The sequence below is a fragment of the Emys orbicularis genome, chromosome 1, assembly GCF_028017835.1.
Source record: "Emys orbicularis isolate rEmyOrb1 chromosome 1, rEmyOrb1.hap1, whole genome shotgun sequence".
NCBI classification, from domain to species: Eukaryota; Metazoa; Chordata; order Testudines; family Emydidae; genus Emys; species Emys orbicularis.
Window position 1 is genome coordinate 291,017,471 of NC_088683.1, and position 19,060 is coordinate 291,036,530.

The 19,060-nt window shown below is 36.9% G+C and overlaps 1 protein-coding gene across 1 annotated transcript in view; it reads left to right on the forward strand.

Moving 5' to 3' along the window:
• DACH1 (dachshund family transcription factor 1) overlaps positions 1–19,060 on the forward strand; it is a 432,844-nt gene that overhangs the window by 219,326 nt on the left and 194,458 nt on the right. The window lies entirely within an intron of this gene.

Sequence of the window (19,060 nt, forward strand, 5' to 3'; positions counted from 1 at the left end):
GGATAAGATTGCTATTTTTTTATTATTCATAGCAATGTACTTCAAGAGGTGGCTTTATTCATAACTGGAGATACAGTAATTGTAAATATCCAAAAGAGAATATCCTTTTGATGGAGTTAAAAATAACTATTTCTCCTTTACCAAAAACACACCAAAAGAAACAAAATTACAGAAAACCCTGTGACTTAAAACAATACTTAAAACAATAGACCAAGAATATTTAGTTATACATTATGGTAGATGCATTACCAGAAAGTCCTTATTCTTGAGTATTTTACAGCATTTTGTTAGTGTTTATCCCTTCAGTGAAATGAAACAGACTGATCTCTAATTGTTTTTAATGGCAGCTCCTCCTATTGAAACACCTCCTCTCATTTTGGATCTAATGATATAAGAGCTGGAGTCTTAAATAATTAATCATGAATGTAGAGCTGCCTTGGAAATGCTTAGCGGATTCAGATACTTTTTAAACATCAAAACCACATGAATACACAAGATTATTAATTTTTTGTTGTGCTTTGTGGGAGGTATGTGAAAATTAACACTTGCTGATTAGTTACAGTATACAGTAGACAAATACCTGCAACCAATCCTCATTTAAAAGTGTGTATCATGCAGTGTGAGGAAACCATGTGTGCGTTTGTATTATATTCAAAACATTGATTTATGTAATCCAATTTCATTACTTTAACAGGCTAAAATCAATATAAGTATTATCATCAAACTTAATATCTTCAGACATTATGACTCTGTAGGACTACTTGTATTACACAATATTACCATATTTAAGCTTTTGAATGTTAAAGATTAGGGAATGTTTATTTTGACCCACTTATGCTGTAATAGCTAAGGAATGTATTCAGTGTTTTTGGCACTGTGGAATCTAAATGTCCTTTTGTACTGAATTTGGCCTTAAATTATTTTATGGAACTACACATAGTTGCGCCAAACACTAAATATAAATTCATATAATACAGGTGTGTAATGTTAATGGTTATACATTGAGATAATACCAACTTAATATTAAAAATGACAGAATATATTAAAGAAAATAAGTTAACTAAATAATAGTCAGGATTGATCCTCAAAACCAGTTCTCTTTTAAAACTTAATTTTCCATGTGGGTGAAGTATGAAGTCTAAAAGGGATCCTGGCTCCATTCAAGTTAATGGGAGTTTCTTCATTGATTCCCCCCAAGGATTTCCCTAATATTCTTCTTTCTTTAACTGATCAATGAAGAAAAAAACAAAATAAATTTCAACTTGCAGCATTTGCCCCATAGACTGTAACCAGAGCAGGAATACTACCATAGGCAGTGTTGCATGTGCACAGGTTTATTGTCCTGACCATGCCAGAAGAAATACAGGAGGCATGGATTTGGTTTAATTAGACCACAACTTTATTCACTTAAAATATCTGGGAATGCCCGGCAATAAATTGTGCAGGTCATCATTAGTTCTTTAAGTGTTTCCCCCTACTTGGTGGCGGGGGACTGCCATTAACTGTCCCCTTCCAAACCTGGTGCCAGCCAGCCAGTTGCAAGGCCCCACAGCCCCTCCCACTTGTGTAATATTAAGGGGGCTGGCACAAATTGGGAGGGGTTTGATCCCTTCTGTACTGGACATTAGGAGTCCTAAACCTCCCTTGCCCAACTTCCTTAAGGGATGCGTTCCTCTAAATATCCTTCCAATCCACTTTGTCTGACAAACGTATGCTTTCCATAATGTGTACCTGCACTGGACATCTGCCACGTTTTTTAGTTACTAAATTGCAACATTTTAACCTAATCTCCCTGCCTACTCCACCAGGTCCCTGACCAGCTGTGGGGAAGGTGAAAAAACCCTCCCTGCCTAGGCCAGTCTGGCAGTGAGGGAAAAATTCCTTCCCAGCCCCAAGGAAAAAAACAACCAGCATCATGCCCACTCGATTTTACTCTGATTCCATGGGAAAGAGGGTAGATGTTGCCAGAATGACGGCAGGGAGATAAGGCTTCTGCAGAACTGCCCGGGGTATAAATACCCCTCTTGACTGGTCACCAGGAAGGGCACTACCCCCCTCCTAGTCCAGCCACTTCCTGTTCCTCCCTTTTTTGTCCAGGTAAATTTTCCCCTTCCTCCTCCTCTGCCTACAATAGCATAGGGGCCTCTATATATGGGCAACAACTCCTTGTCTTCCAGCCAGCCAGGGACTCACCGCATATAGTTGCAGTGAACTCATTTGTCTGGATTGAATGAGATGTTTTCTGTGATCTTTCATGAAATAATTCGCTGCTGCACTTATTAGTTAAAGAATAAACAGAGAACCATCAACTTCATACCTACAAGGAAAACCACTTTTAAGATAAGTCACTTTTGAAGATCTACAAAACTACGATTTTAGAACTTAAAGCTCCTCTCCCCTCTCATCCCCCAATCCCAGGTCAGTCTGCCAGAGCTAGATCTGTTAACTTTCCAGGCATGCTGCAAAGCCAGTCTTTACTTCTCTCTTCTCTAAGGATGTTGAGAATGATGTGAGGTGAGAGAAATATATTTATGGATTGTCCTTGATTTGTTTATTTTGGTTTTTTTTAATTTATGGGATGTGAAGAAATAAATAATGTGAAGAAATAAAAGGAACTAATCTTTCCTCACAAACCTTGTGCAACGTCCATTAGCTGTTCTGTGTATCTTGAGAGATACTCATACATCTCAGTTGTCTCCAGGATTCAATAACTTCCTGCCTTTGAACTGAGCTTCTGAACAAATAAGGGTTTTTAAATGTCTTAAAATTTACTTACAGATAGTCTGCAAGTAGGTTTAGTGAGCCCAAATCTGTGCTGTAAATCTGAAGTAAATCACTGACTCTCATTTAATTTATTTGTGGAAGACCCAGCTCTGGGAGCAGAATCTGACTCAGGCCCACCCCCCCTTTAATTAAGGACTACTGGCTTCCTTATTTGGGAGTATTGTAGCTTCGTTTAGCATTGGATCTGAAACCAGCTCACCCTGGTGATTCTAGGATCCTCATGATCATAGCATTGTAGCACTTATATTAATGATCACTAAGAAGAAAATACAAATAAAAATATTTATTTTCTCATAGTGTCCTTGAAAACAAGGTCATCTGGGGAACAAATTCTCACACATGTTTGCTCCTATCTGAATAGATTAGAAATTTGTTAGCTAATCACATTGTTCCTCTTTCCAACCCATTTTATACTGTGTGATAGTTTTATGGCACAATTAGATTAGAAAATAATTTTTTAAATCTTTAATATCCTGTTTTGCAGAATGCAGTTTCCTTCATATTCAACAAAAATAATTAATCACATTTTAAAAAAACCCATTATTTTCCTTCTTGATAACATTTCAGTGATTCAGAAGGATTGTATTTTGTATTCCAGCAGAGCTAATGATTATCAAGTTGTAACAGGAGGACAGAGAATGTCTGGTTTCAGTAAAGCCCCAACCACCATTCAAGGAATTTAAGATTCTTCATGAAACATCTTACAGTGAGAAACGTTTAAATATTTTTGGTCATTCATAGAAAATTATTAAAACCTCCACTGTGCCCCTCCCTGCATCAGACTGTCAATGGATGGAACACAAACATCATTTTTTAAAAAAATAGTCCAAATTCTAGAATCCATTAAGTTGTAGGGTTTTTTGTTTTTGTTTTTTAAATCTTAACTATATTATTTAGGTTATTTCATTTGAGGTAATAGCTTTTATTGGACCAGCTTCTGTTGGTGAAAGAGACAAGCTTTTGAGCTTACAGAGAACTCTTCTTCAGGTCCAATAAAAGCTATTACCTCACTCACCTTGTCTCTCTAATGTCCTGGGACCAATATGGCTACAACAGCACTGCAAACAGCATGTTAAAGATTTTTTCTGTACGTGCTGAATTTAGGTGCCATTTGAAAGCAGTATAAGAGATGCTCTGTGCATTTTTAGAACCAATGAGTGCACAGTTTATTTTCAACTACTGTCTCAACCCTTAGACAAGTTTCGTTATAGTTCTAATCCACCACTTGTCAGAGGTGGATTTAGAACAAGTGCTAATAACAATATTGGATACGTTTCTTTTTAATAGTTTTGTGCAAGCATTAAGTAATTTATCCTTACAACAAACCCTGCAAGGGTGAATGATATAATTTCTACTTAAATACGGGGGAAACTGAGAGATCAAGTGACTTACCTGAGATCATACAGCAAGTCCAGTGGTAGTTTCTGTATTAGAACACATGAATCTCTGCATTAAAGTCATATTTTTGTCCCACTAGATTAGTCTACTTCTCAATGATTGAAGTAGGATTTTTCTGACACTTCATCAGACACTGCCTTGCCAATTGACATTTTGATCTGTTCTCAGATTATTCTTACTCCCAATTATGAGTTGTTATAACACAGAGAACAATTGCATATTCTGTGCATAGTAGAAAAACAAAACCAAATAAACCTGTGCAAGTAATTTGGGTGTCAGTAACCCCGTGTGTGTGTAGTTACAGGACAGTCATATAGGTCTGGGGTAATGATTTTCTAGGATTTCATTTACTGAAGATAAATCAGAAGAAAATGGCATCCAGGAAAATAAGGCAGACCATCAGCTGCCTAACCCTGTGACTGACCTAGAGGCATCTCTAAAGCTGCCAAAATAACTGTTTATGGAATCTGTCAAGAAGCCAAATGCTGCTGGAAAATATATCTTCCATACTTTTGCATCTGGATCTAGTATCTGACGAGAAAAGGAGGTGAACATGTGGTACAGTGTTCTTGGGTAAATGGTGCCCTACAATCCACCATCAACTAAAAAAATATTGGCACTGCACTTAGGATTTGCCACTGTTAATACTTGTGCAAAGATACTAACACTAATAAAGGAATGATCTTTTGGCACACATCTAGGAAGCTTGTAACATAAACTTAGATCTGACAGTTTATTTTGTTGGTGTTACCTACTAAGCATCTGCAACTGCAATTGCTGTAGGTACCAACTGTATGTGTGAGGTTTTTATTATTTTTATTTTGTTGTATTTTTAAATTTGTTATTATTACATCATTGAGTGTGAGTGGCTGATACTCTAATATTATTCACAGAGACAGTGATGTCATTGACATCTATTATATAAAAATGGCATCTTCTCCAATTATTAAACATTTACATAAATAATTTATTTAAAAGACTGTGTATATTCATATCTCCTAGCTTCCTGTATATAATAGGGCTCTCTATGAGGTAATCTTTTTTTCTATAATGCAATCATCCTACAGTACAGTACATTCCTCATTTTATATCCTTAGATATGAGCATGTTAATTAGTTATAGTTGAAAGGGCAAAACAAACAAACAAACAAACAAAAATCCTCTATTTAATTTTGGACAAAATTTTGGTGCTGTGAGTACTTTCTTTTTAAGAAACATCTGAAAGCACAGAAAATCTACTTGTCAAAATTCTGATTCATAAAACTTTGTGAACACAGAAGTTAATGGTACCATGTCACTTTCTAAATGTCTCCTTTGTAGATTGGCAATTGAGAATGTCAGCACTATAGAGAGAGACAAAATTATAAACACACACTTTTCTGATATGGAAGAGTTTTGGATTTGAGTATGGTACTATGTTTTGCAGAAATTAGGGATTCCACGGATGGTGCAGGGTTGTATGTAAAATATTGTTGTCTTCCAGCACAGAATCATACAGATTCATCCATCCGTCAGAATAACTCCTACTGTTCTAAACACCATCTTATACTATACTGCCCATTGGTTACTGTGCAGTTTAGATTAAGCACAGCTTCTTGAAGAAATGCAGACCACAATTCCCTCTCAAGCTGTCGTTATAATAGTAGCTCTGTTTTGCCAAACACAATAGTTTCACTCAGCCCTAGTGATCTGGATCATTTGATAAGTTGGACACAAGCAAACTATGTGTTTTTAAATGGCTTAGTGCAAAATGTATATATCTAGGAACCAAGAACATAGGCTATACTTATGAAATGGGGGACTCTATCCTGGGAAGCAGTGACTCTAAAAAAGATTTGGGGGTCATGGTGGATAGTGAGCTGAACATGACTTCCCTGTGTAACATTGTGGCCAAAAGGGCTAATGCAATCCTGGGAAATCTCAAGTAGGAGTAGAGGTTATTTTACTTCTATATTTGACACTGGTGCAATCACTGCTGGAATGCTGGGTCCAGTTCTGGGGTCCACAATTCAAGAAAGATATTGATAAATTGGAGGGGATTTGAAGAGCCATGAGAACAATTATAGGATTAGAAAGCATGCCTTGTAGTGATAGACTTGAGCTCAATCTATTTCGCTTAATAAACAGAACAGTAAGGGGTGACTTGATTACAATATCTACCTGGGGGATCTGTAAATATCTACCCGGGGAACAAATATTTAACAATGGGTTCTTCAATATAGCAGAGAAAGGTATAACACAGTCCAATGGCTGAAAGTTGATGGAAGACAAATTCAGACTGGAAATAAGGCTAAGATTTTTAATAGTAAGAACAATTTACCAAGGGTCCTGGTGGATTTTCCATTACTGAAAATTCTTAAATTAAAATTAGATATTTTTCTAAAATACAGGCTCTAGGAATTATTTTGAGGAAGTCCTATGCCCTGTATTGTACAGGAACTCAGACTCGATTATTGTCCCTTCTGGCCTTGTAATCTATGATTTCATGGAGTCAATGAATCCATGAATCCAAGCTTGGAGCAGACATATTCCATGTGACCCATGTATCCACTCAAAAGTCCCCATGCAGTTTGAATACTGCAAATGCACAAAGAACTTCTTCAGTCATTGGCAGAAATGTGGCTAAATTTTATAGCATCTATTTTCAACTGTAAGTGCATCCAAAATTAAATTAAATGTTTATATATTCTATCAAAAACTAATTCTCATTCTTACAAAATGGCTACACATCATTACCGAACAGCTTAACCGTCCTAGTATAAACACCAATTCTTAATAGTAATTACAATAGACAGTCCACTCCTACTCTTTCTCCTGCCGTTAGCCCTTCCTCTCCCTAAATGGCAATGAAAAAGGTGGTTTTGTAGCATGTCCAGAAGGTTGGTGTCTGGGTTTTGGTGGATCACCTGGAGAAGCAAGTTCTAGCATCAAAGGTCTTTAAAGGCAGTCCCTGCCCTTTAGAACTAAGGAGAGTCCTGAGTAAGCACCTCCACTGATTGCAGCTGTGGCAGCATAGTATGGGAGAGGGTCAGTCCTTGAGGCAACCATTTAACGTTTGTAGGTTTAGAACCAACACCTTGAACTCTATTCAAAAGCTTATTGGCAATCATTGCAGATTATAAAGCTACAGTGTAAATGCTCCTTGTGAGATGTTCTGATTTACAGTCTGGTAGCAGCATTTTTGCTTCATTTTCTGAATGGTCTCATGTAGAGCAATTTAATCTATAAGTCACAAAAATGTGGGTAATTATGGCAAGGTCCACATACCAATGAAACGGTAACTCTTACACTTTCCTTGCCATTTGCAAGATGTGAATGTTTATTGAAAAGCTGCATGCACTCTCTCAAACAGGGTGCTGACAAGCTCTTTGTCCGCTGTTCTGGTTGTTTCTTCCAACTAACGATATTACCTCTGTTTTCCTGACTCAGCCTCAGCCAGCCACTCCTCATAAAACTCCCAAACTCTTACAGACATTGGACAATCCATTTCATAACACTAGCTAGGTTGGTTGTGATGGAGATACTGGACTATAAGATTGATTTGCAGCCAAATATTATCATTATGTATTTGTACAACTCTTAACCATGTGGTAGGTTCCTCAGAGATATGATAAAGGAGTACCTGCTCTGAGTAGTGTACAACTTGGAATTTAGACATGATATAACTAATGAGGGCAAGCCACAAATGATGGGGATGGGTCAAGAGAGCTCATGTCCGATCATTGTCTCATATGCATATTGAAAGGGAGGAGGGAATAATTTTGAACAATTAATACATTTGAGAAAATCATGGTCTGCTGATGGACAATTCACAAACAAAAAAGGAGACAGAATTAATCAAATTATTTGTTGCAAATTATGCTTCCTGTTCCACTTGTAACTAACTGAGAGATTTTTCAAAATAGTGTATGTGCAAAATGTATACTGCATATCAGACACTGCTGCCTTCACATTCTGGCCATTGTCTGATGCTACTAACTCAGGTGAGAAGTGCTGACATCAACTCTGTTCTGATGGATTCTATCATCTCCAATATTGCTAGCAATGTATGTGTGATTTCTCAAAACTACACATGTATAGCATGGCATACTGGTAGTTTCTACTGCTGCCAGAAATGATCTTGTGGTCACCAATGTCCATATATTCAGCATACTTTGTACTGGTCCATTTGTCCTTAGTGAGGTGGACCACTGCACACACGTTTATTGATTTCAAAGAGTATAATAGCTTTTTTGGAGTATTTATGATCTGTTATGTAAACCTGAATTTAGTATAGTATTGCACTTTTCCATAATGTTGAATGTTGTGACATGAATGCAGGCAGGAGTTAAAAATACTATTATGGGAAAAGTTACTGCACGTCTACTATAACCCATATTCAGATATTAATGACATATGCATTTTAAATACCAACATTTCTCAGTTCACATTTTGGTTAAGGGTCTTCAAAATTTCATTCTATAGTGACAAAGCTGTTTTAAGTTACAAAATAAGAGCATTTGGTAATCTCAGCCTATAATCATCCTATATAGAATTCTTCTTGATATCAGAGGGAGTTTTTTATGAAGCCGTTTATGATGGCAGGATCAGGTTCTCAGTCTAGAGCATAAATATATAGCTGAGGTGTAATCCCTGACAATTGGTATTTATAATAAAAAATATAGCACTATGGTATGTCGTTAAGATTATTCAAATGTTGCACTATTCATCATGACTTACTGCTACTCTTAGTACCATTATTCCTTACACTGCAGTCCAAACAATTCAGTTTTACCAAAGTTCTAGGAGAAGATATACATATAACATTGTGCACTTGGCTAGCTGCATCATACATTTTTTAGGGGTTGTTTGGTTTTTTAATCTTCCTCTTATGCATTACTTATTGACCAATGCCAGAGCCAAGATAATGGGCTAGATGGGATAGGACTTTGGACTTGAATTTGCTATTCTAGTTTGCAGATGGTAAATGGGCCAGTAGGATTTTAGACTTTACTGTGCTGTTCCACTTTGCAAAAAGAAGGGTGCATAGATGGTTGAGGGTTGTCTGCAAGAAGCTACTATTTTGTCTGACAGCATAGAACTACATAAAGTCAGTCAATATAACACCTACTGCTTTAAAAGTTCTATCTAGTCCAGTACCTTGCCTCTGGTACTGCTCTATACATAATAGATCAGAGGAAGATTAAAAAACAGAGATATCCAAAGCCCTAATGCAGCCAACTTTCAACACTGTAAGTGTGTGGGGTAAAAATATCTTCTGACCCTTGTAAGGGATCAGTTTACGTTTTGAAGCATGAGATTTGACTACCCTTATATCATTGTTTTAACATGTGAACATATTGCCTTGAAACAATCAATAGTTTTTCTTGTTAAATGGAATTTTCCTATAATTAAAATGCTCAAGTGTATCTTGTGTATCAATAATGTAAACAGGGAGATACAAATAGTAAAGTATTGTAGCTGTAGAAATGGTCAGCATATTTTCAAGGTTCATGTCTTCTCTGGGAAGAATGATTTACTAAATACTTGCAACATTTTCTGAACTTCTCTTTGCAATTAAATTTGTAACAATGTTTTTGGCTAGGTTTTCTACAACATTCAGTGTAAGGGATCTTGAAATTATGTCAAATCTCTATCCTATTTTCAGCTACACATAAATGTGACAGAAGAGGAATTGAGATGGTTCTTTAGTGATGGATATTAATTCTTGCAGTATATATCCAACTTTTTATGCTGCTAATGAATTGTCTTACACAAACTTCCTTTAAAAATCCCATTAAGTAGTAGTCTACATTTTAGTTGTCTGCTGAGGATGTACTAACACGTAGCTGTGATCACATCTCATCTTAGTTGTGCACGTAACTGTCTGCATCCCTTCCTAAAACCTTGCATTCTTATGCTCCTTCCATGTACCTCTATTTATGAGTGAGTAATGCTGCTTTCCTTTGTTGGGAAGGGCAAGACCCTGAAGAACTTTAGTAGCTCACCATCCTTATGCATGGTTTAACTAGAAATACTCTGTACTTTCCTTAAAGACTGAAAAGTTGTTTTGGCCCTGATTTTACGTTGTGTAGATGTAGGGGAACTGCTGTTTCAGTGTGGAGCCCCATTGCACATAATGAGGCCAATTGCATGCTACAAAATCCAGGACTGGTATGTTGTGGTCCAGAGCTAAAATCCCAGCCCTGAGTCTACCAACATTTATGCAAATAAGTAATTTAAATTTAAATGTTACACATATGAGTAGTCCCATTGCAGTCAATGGGACTGTTCAAGTGAATAAAGTTACTCGCATACATTAAGGGTTTGTGGGATTGAGCCCATAAATTGCAGGGAGACATACTTCCACTGGGCCACCAGACTGCCTCAACAATGTTTAGATATTAGTTAATCAAAGAACTGTGTACCATTACACCAGGATCTGTGTCAAACTGTGGATTAGGTTAAAAAAACCAACAAAAGCTCCTGGTGATTGAAAGATTATGAGTATTTAGCTACATTACTGCTGTTACAGGCATGAACATGTCCTTTCAGTATTTTTGAATTGTAGCAATGTTACAATTAATTAATTATGTCCATCTAGCTAGAAATTAGACTAAAGTTAAAGAGTTTTAATAAATCCTTTTGATTTTTCTTGATCTCCTTGACTGTGTAAGTATAAATGAAATATATTTTTAACTAGACTCATTTAAAGAAAGTGCTGCAGTTAGTCAAATGTAAGAATGTTTTTTAATCAAGAAAATTCATTACATGTCAATAATCTCAGTTGTATCTCTATCATGATATTCATAGTACTATTCTTTCTGTTACTACTGGTTAAAAAACCAGTAGTAACAGAAAGAATAGTACTATGAAATCATGAGAGAATGCACACAAAAAAGCAGCGAAGAACTTCTGTTTGCAACATTTATGGGGAAGTTGTTCCCATAACAAATCATTTTGTTAAATAAAAGCTATTATTGTGTTCTAGCAATGCAAATGTAAAACAGAAAATTTGTCTATTAACATCACTGTGTCAGTGTATAAACAGCACTTTTTTTTTTTTTATTTTATAAAACATTTGGCTAAAAAGATTTTGCACCAGGGATTAACACCTACAGAAAACATTTTTTATATTGTTCAAAGCTGACCTTTTTTTTTTTTTTTTTAACAAAGGTTTTATCTGCACTTTTTCATCTGTTTAGAAGCATACATTTTTGGTTAAGAAATTGAAGACAATCTCTTTGTCCTTTTTTTAAGCTAGGGAGGTTGAGATAAAAAAGAATGCCTGCTTTAAAAGTCACACATGGCTGTAATTTAAGATTTTTTTTTTACCTCATTGTCCATAACAGTTGAAAGAAACCTTCAATGAAAGTTTATTAACTAGGCCAATGCCTGAGGCAATAAAGGTTCATTTATTACCACTTTCTTGGCTGTTTTTCTTCTTCTATTTTTCAGTTAAACTCATAGCGTAAGATAATACTTCACAAAATTAAACCTTTGACCTTCTGTAGAGTTAAGTCTCCTTTGATTAGATAAAGTAACAATTTATGGTCCGGCATGAGGTTGCACATGAAATGAATAATGCAACAGATTGAATGAGGACTGAGAATCTATTGCTTTTGAAGAGATGACTGTTGTTTAAGAAAAAAAATGTTCTCACTTAATTGTATTGTTTTGATTCTGCATGCACTTCAGCAGTATTTCAAAATGTTCTAAGAAAATTCAGTAAAAGTTAGGCCAGCACATCTACGCTATATTGTTTGATTCTGCCAAAAAATACTTTGAACTAAAATGAAGTTCACAGATTGCAAAAAAAATGTTAAAGCTGAAAGCTTTCAGTATTTATTATGGTATTGTAATTGATGATTTCACCTTCAACTTTAAGAATACAAATGAATGAAATCACAAAACTGAACAATTTTGGAGAATAACTGCCCATTGATTCTGTAAATGGAATATACTACTGATGAGGGGATTAGGTTTTCACTTTATTTGCTGAATAATTTAATTTTTCTCTGAGCAGCTCCTATTTTTAACAAATGAACAGCAAGAGCTATATAAAGATCTCAGATCAAGTAATGAAATCTTAACATTTCTATCAATTTTATTTTTAAAAATATATATAAGGGCATGCTCTCCTGACTATTTTTAAGCAAAATTCCCTATATCCTTCTATAAGGATTTCTGGATGGGACGAAGATGGCCTTTAAAGTGGTAACTACTCACTTCTAAATTAAAATTATCTATTTCTCTATAGTAGTAGTACTAATTGTTTGGACGCTTGATGACTAAAAGCAAAAGGGGATTTGAAATCTTGAAGCCTAGTTGTTGACATTTAACTCTTTTCTGCCTTATTTGTTTGTTTTAAATGCATTAGCTACGCATCAAAATTCATAATGCAACTTAAATATAGTTACAGGAAAAACTTGATTAGATGTGGTTAAAAACAGATGGCCTGATTCCCATCTCGCTTACAGCAATTTTTTAAGTCTGATGACTTCACTGAGTTACTTCAGAGTATGCAAGATGAGAATTGGCCTACAATTTGTAGAATTTTAACAATTGATTGAATTTCTCTAAACACTTGCTGTGGAAATTTAAGTAAGATACTAATTATTAACCTTTTAGTCATCGTTACCCTCTAATTACTACAGCAGTCATTTTTTAACTGTTTGAAAACAGATTGGATGAGCAGTAAGAAATGTAAATCCAACAGGGGGAATGTACAGTTATAAAGTCTGATGGAGAATTCCTTGATCACTCAGAAATTGTAGTTATGGGAGTTTTGGGTGTGCAAAGGCTGTTGGGTTAGGTTGGACTGATCCATAATGTTTAACAAAAAAAAGAAGTGTGGGCTACTCTTAAATTCCAACCAACTGCCTAAATAATTTGAAGTGGAAAAAAAAACTTCTGCTAAGATTTAATGTATTTTAACAGAACATTTGAGTACAATCTAAGGCTTCCCATTCTGCAGCTTGTTCTGTGTAGTCAGACGCTTGTCCTAGTGCAGATCCCCCATTGCTTTAAGTATCCGCCATCACAGAACATAAGCGCCTAAGTTTCTGATACGGCTTTATTCAAAATTAGTGGAAAAATTTCCATACTCTTCAGTTGGGAGTGGGATAATAGGTCACTTGGTACGCCTATACAGTGAGTGGCAGTGTGTCTCGGAGCCTGGGTTAATAGATTCGGGCTTGCAGGTTTGTGCTACAGTGCTGTGTAGACATTGAGACTCTGACTGGAACTCAGGCTCAAACTTCAGAGCCCAAGCTCCAGCGCAAGCCACAATGTCTACACAGCTGTTTTTACCATCGTAGCATAAGCCCTGTGAGCCCAAGTCTGTTGACCCGGGCTCTGAGGCTTGCTGTTATGGCCTGCTGCTCACTGTGTAGATGTATCCTTAGAGCCTCAACCTGCACCATTGAAGTCAATGGGAGCTTTGCCATTAACTACAGTAAGCTCAGGATCAAGTCCATAGACTTAAGTCCTGTATTTCTTACTGAGGCAAAACTACCACTGTGCCTGACTATTGCCTACATGATCAAATCCTAAATTAGATCAAGAAAAGAAATTAATTATTTTCAAGTCCGTGCAGCTGAAATAAACTTAAAGAAAAAGGATTAAGTATTAATTTGAAATACAGAAAAGGCCTCTATCAGAACTTAGAAAAGATTTGGATTTCTTCCCACAAGATGGATAAAATATTTCTGTATGCTGAAATGAACTTTCTAGCAAATAGAGGGAATGAAATGTAATACCAGCCATTGACAATTTTTTTTTTAGCTTTTTACTTGTTCTATGTTGCCCAAGGTGAGATGGCGTGAAAATGCTCAATAAAAACCTACAAACATTGGGTGTAAACTAAAAAACAAACAAACAAACAAACCCCCAAAAGAAACCTTTGCAATTAGCAGATTGAAAGGGTCATGTAATTAAAGAAGAATTACACAATCCATTTACCTGTCTTGTATAATAGAAACAGTATTTCAAGTTTTCCCTATATAATTCTGTAAACATCCATAAACAAATCTGTATTGCTGTGCTGTATGTCTGTTTGATTCAGTTGTCAGTTATTACTTTAGGGCTTGACTCTGGAATCCTTAGTCATCCAAATAGTATTTTCGCTAGTAGTCCCACTGAGTTTGCTGGAAGTATGTGTGCGAGGACTACTCAGATGAATACCGTGTGTACATACAGTCTTTGTATTTTTTACTGATTTGATTGGTTATAAACTGCTCACATTGCCAAAACTAGAATTTGGATAAATCCTTCCTAAGCAGGCAGGAGCACATGTGGGAGGGCAGTAGCCTGTGTCAGACATCATCACTGGTATCAACTTGGATGCTCTTGAATAAATTTGCCAGCACAGTTGTCAACTTTCACAGTAAGCCAGAAATCAAGCTAATCCCATTTCAAAACAAGGACAAAACAAGCCAATCCCTAAGAACCCCAACACTCTATGTGACTAGATCCCCACGGTGTGCAGTCTGGGACTGTGGTGGACCCGCTGTGCATCCCTGACTCTCTTCCCCCCTTGCCCCTGCTTGCCAGGAGCTGATAAAAAAAAAAGAAGCAACAAGCTACAACAAGCAACAAGCTACAAGCCCAACAAGCTACAAGCCAAAAACTAGCCAACAAGCAACTCGCAAGCCAATTAAGCCAATCACAAGCCCGATTTCTGCGGGTTTTTTTTGTGGGTTTGGCATGTCTGCTTGCCAGCACAGTGGGTTGTTTTCCTGAGCATCTTGCTAGAGAAGGTAAACTGCATTTCTAAGGTCTCCTGCCAGGAAGAAGTGATTCTGAAGTCTTTGGCTTGGTTCGTTCATTTCTGTGCCCTGGAGTCCCACATGTAATAGGCCAAATTTCGGTCTCCTCATGAAACGCTGCTGACTTCTGTGGAGTTGCCTGGGTGTAAATGAGACCAGAATTTGGCAGGAAAATGCTGCGGATTATATTTGGTAAAGGAACTGAAAAGCACGTTGGTTAAGATATTGAACAGCTATGAACACCCAACAGGCCAAAGCGGCCTAGCAGTTGCACAGCACACCAAACCCCTAAAGCCCCAAGTACTGACAAATGCTGGACACCAGACTGTGGAATGTGCTGTGACTCCATGGCTTCCTTTTTCTGAGCTGAAGATTGAGCTTTCACTAAGCAATACTTTTCCTTTTCACCCAAGGACAAAACATGTCTCTTGCAACCAGGTACCAATGCTGCATGTCAAATGCATCCTTTCCAGCCCTGTGCTTGAGTTTTGAAAAAAAAAAAGATGTTCTCCTATACCGCTCTCTGTGAAACCTTAGTGACTGTCTGGATTGTTCCATAACCTTTGCTTGTAAGATCCATGTGCCAAATATGACTATTTAAATTTCTACACCTGCCCCTTTTGTCCAGTCCTGTGAATTGCTGTTCTAAACCAGCTAAGAGCACTGAGGGAGATTACAATGTGTTCCCCCAGAGACCAGGAATTGGCAATTATTTCTTCCAAAGATGGTCTAATTAGTTAATAATACAAATAAACATTGCAGCTAATTTCTCAGTTTCTAGACCTCTTTACCCCACTTAGGTAAGAGATTTTCCAAATAGCCTTGGCATCAGTATGGATTAAAAATTCAAATTGCATTTAAATTTACTATTATGTTTTTAAAACATATTGCATAATTATGACAGCGATTACAAACTGTGTAATTATTGGAATGTAGCTCTTTCCAAATATGTTTATTTTAAAATATGTATGATTCCAAGAACATAAAATTGTACTGATGATCAACATTTGAGTGGCAGAAGGGAGAAGGGCTTTGTAGAAAGAGATCATTCACACTGTTTCTTTTGGTGGTCTGCTTCTAGCTGAAGTTAAGACATGAGTTCCTACTGAGGCTTGCAGGGCTTTCAATTGAGTTATAATTCAAGCTCACAAAGCTCTTACACGACACCTTGAACAGACTTTTGCCGACGAGTCTATAGGAACTGTCAGGAGCAAGAAGATTACTTCAGGACCATGATTGTTGAATTGAACTTTACTTTTTGATGTTTTGCTTTTTGAATTAAATTGTTGGACAAGATTAATTGCACACAGTGAGAGCTTTAAATGAATAGCTGTGTAAAGCATTAAACTTCTAAGTATGTCTCATGGAAAAAAAGCTAGAAGGTTTAAATGAATAAATGTATTCAATGCATAAAATGTCTAGGCTAATTTTTTAATTCCTTTGCTAACATCTTTTATTGAAAAAAACATACTTTATTCATCCATCTTAGTTCTATTGCTGTGGTTGTGGTAATTTAATATTCCTGCTCCTTGCTAATCTTCTGGTTCAACAGAAGTAAACAATAGGTTTCATAAATTAAAAATACGCTCTTCAAAACATGTTTCTAAAGATAAAAAACAAGGCTGTAAACATTTATGACTGAAACAAACTAGATTGTTCAAATCCTGCCATGATGTATCATGTATATCAATATGGCACTGATATCAGTTAGAATGCAAACAAGGTTTTAAATGATGTCCCCCTTCATTTCAGCTGGAGAATCCGCTTTACACCATCTGCCTATCAGATGGTTAGGAACCAGGACTGCGTATTAATGCCACATGTTCGATTTTCCTCCCTCTTGTAATGGTTAGATTCATATTGCTAATAGCTGTGCATGAGCACTGTCGATGAAATTTGTGTGAGGGCGGAGTGATGAGATAGTTATAAAGCTGCCTGTCTTACTGAATAATCAGCAGGAAGAATTCCAGACATAAACAGCTTATCAATTTTAGAATATTAATGATAATTGCCATTGACTGGAGTCTATTGAGTATTTTGACATGTTTCTTTAACTTTTCAAACAAATATTAACAGAGACTAAAGTAACTTATTATCTGAGCTATTGAATATCCAATATAGTTCTTTTCCATTTTAAATTGCCTTTAAAGGTGACATTTGGTCATCTAATTTTTGGAGATGCAATTTGGATAATGAAAAATGCGGAAGTACTATACTGTACCATTACTTTAATCTCTGCATGGCTAGGAAATTCCCAGGCAGCTTGGTGTAAGAGAGTAGGGATTAGTTTGGTGGGGGTGGGGAGAGTTAAACAACAATTTAAGACATTTCTTGACTCAGCTTGAATCATATTTTCAGAATTTCAAACAATGGAATAGTAGCTGCTATTTTGCAGAATTGTACTCTCTGCCCTTTACAGTACATTTGAGAGTCATCTCTGGAGAGGACTTGAGATAAATAGGGCCCTCTGTTGGGGAGAGACCTTGTCCTGTAACAGTGGTTGGAATACATCATGGTGCAGATGGTTGGCTCACAATCTTGCATGGCACTTATGTCTCATATTGTGGTTATGAAAGGTGTGGAGAGCAGAGTGACAGCGCAGGAGTAGTTGTGCTAGAGTGGAATTACTTAGGGGACAGACTGTGCTGCAGTCTTGAGCACTATCCTCAGCTTAGTGGATTTCCCCCCCATCTGAACCCTGTGCATTCATCTGCATTAACCCTGGTATTTTGGGGTTTCCATGGGTGAAGTGAATTTGATTCGGTAGCAGGTTCATGCTTAAAATTAGCAAAGTGTTCCTGTATCAGTCAGCTGTGCAATTATGTAAGAGAGAGAATGAATATAGGAGTTCAAATTCTGTCTTTATTTTTTCCCCCTTTTTAAGAGAAAAATATGACCACAAGCAGAGTTTTGGTAACATCAGTTTAACAGCTCAACAGTATGTGTTTGAGATTTCTAGTCCTCATACAAAAGCCTTGACCAATTCTAGAGAATAGCACTGGAAGAGAATAGGGTTGCATATTCGGGTATTCTGATGCAAAAGAAAATTTGCATTCATTAGGTATGCTGTATTTGGACTTTTTTGGTAAAAGACTGTTCTTTAAAGACACTAGCTATAGCTTGACAATGGTATTAAGAAAAAGGAAGTGTAGGATACTGCGCTGTATAACAAACACAGGATACAAATGTAAGTTCAGAGGTGCATCATCCCTTTTCTGTGGCTTAATTTAGGAACCGTAACCAAATCTGTATAATATATAACTTCATATCCTTCCTCTAAGATAAAAATATCATTGAAAAGCATCAATGTTATTGTATTAGTCAGATCTGAATTTGCAAGCTTCATAGTAGTAGTAAATATTAAAACAGGTTTATGTCTGTTCACCTTGTTCTTTGATATTTGACATTTGGACTCTTTCCTACTGCCTGAATAGCAATTTTGTAACTAATATTGATATAACTATACAGAAAGTAATTATAGTGTAATTTGTAATTCCACCAACACTTGGAGGCATTAAGTGACCCCTCATTAGAAACAGCAGTGGTGGTAGCAGGGGGTTCTCCAATATTTACTCCAGCAGGCAGGGGTTATCTGCTTGCTTGGGCAGGTGGGCTGGGCCTGTGCTGCACTCTTCTCCGGCCCAGACCCTCCCGCCCAGAGTAGTGAGTTGTGGAGTTAACTCCCTTTTGAGGTGTGTGAAGCAGTTCACACCTCAGAGAAATAGTTTAAGGCTGTCTGCAGACTCAGGCAGCCATCACTGTACTAGTTAAACTTGGATGCTTTTCTTTGCATCCAGGAGGGCTAGAAACTTACTTAAAAAGAAAAACTGAGATTTTGCCCTCATCACTTGTTTCCAGGTGCTGGGACCTAAACCCAACCCTGTAGTACCTTTGCTTTGCTAAGGGGGAATAAGACCCCCATCTCTGCCTATTAGATCCAGGGTGGGATTGGGAGAAACCAGATACATGGAGAGGTGTAAGGAGTGGACAGAGCTGTGCCTGCCACCGCTCCCCAACACACCACACAGAAGAAGGGGGCTGGTGCAAAACAACTGTGAGCATGCCACCACTGGTAGAGGGCTGTGGCAAAATTCTCCCTTTGCAGAAGCAAGAGGGGAACAGGAGAGGAA